General features: G+C 36.9%; 1 protein-coding gene across 1 annotated transcript in view; it reads right to left on the reverse strand.

Annotated features, from left to right (window-relative positions):
- WIF1 (WNT inhibitory factor 1) overlaps positions 1–953 on the reverse strand; it is a 120,523-nt gene that overhangs the window by 43,281 nt on the left and 76,289 nt on the right. The gene's annotated exons all lie outside the window — the stretch shown is intronic.

Raw genomic sequence — 953 nt, forward strand, 5'->3', positions numbered from 1 at the left:
AACCCCACCCGCTACCCCCAAATATAATCCACTCTGCAACCCTCATTGCATACTCCTACGATAAAAATAATGCTCTAAAATATAATACTTTTAAATGATTTTTAATGGAACTATAATGGCATGAGAAAATGCCCTTTGTGAAAAATAAAAAATTAAATCATGACACAAACCCAAATATGCAATAATATGCCAATTATATAACATATTCATTTTTAAAAATAACTAACAGTAAGTACATGAGCATGTTAACATAAGCCATCTTTATGTAAGATGTGGTAATGCTAGACGTTTTTCTAGTGTTGACTGTTAATATGTGACTTTGAGCAAACTAGTTAAATCTTCTAGAACTTTATCTTTCATTTGTAAAATGGAGTTATAGATCTGACCTTGACTCTCAGTACTCACAGTGGATAATGAGTGAGTGATGTGTAAGTTGAACAATACCAGATACCACTATTTGGCAAAGAGAGATGATAATATCTGGAAGAACAAATTCTTTTCTTTCACTTTTTGTCACTCTTCTCTCCCTCAATTTCCTATTTACTATAAAGCTCATTTGGAAGAATTTTTTTTTTTTGGCTCACCCCATTTGACCCAACCACTTGCTTTGCATTTTTGCCACTTGGACCAAGAGGTCCAACAAAGCAGAACAGAGCAGGGTAACACTGCATGGTTAAAAATTGGGAAGGGTGTACGCCAGGGATGTGCCCTGTCTCCATACCTTTTCAACCTGTATGCGGAGCAGATTATCTGGGAGGCTGGGCTCTATGAGGAGAATTGTGGTGTCAGGATTGGTGGAAGATCTATTAACAATCTGTGTTATGTAGACGATACACCCTGTTTGCTGAAACAGGACCTCATGCACTTACTGCAGAGGGTCAAGGACTGCAGCCTTCAGTATGGACTGAGGCTCAATGTCTTTAAATATAGCATTGATGGATAAATAATCTTTA

Source organism: Elephantulus edwardii, unplaced genomic scaffold, assembly GCF_000299155.1.
Source record: "Elephantulus edwardii isolate Elephantulus edwardi_28Jun2011 unplaced genomic scaffold, EleEdw1.0 scaffold00047, whole genome shotgun sequence".
NCBI lineage: Eukaryota > Metazoa > Chordata > Mammalia > Macroscelidea > Macroscelididae > Elephantulus > Elephantulus edwardii.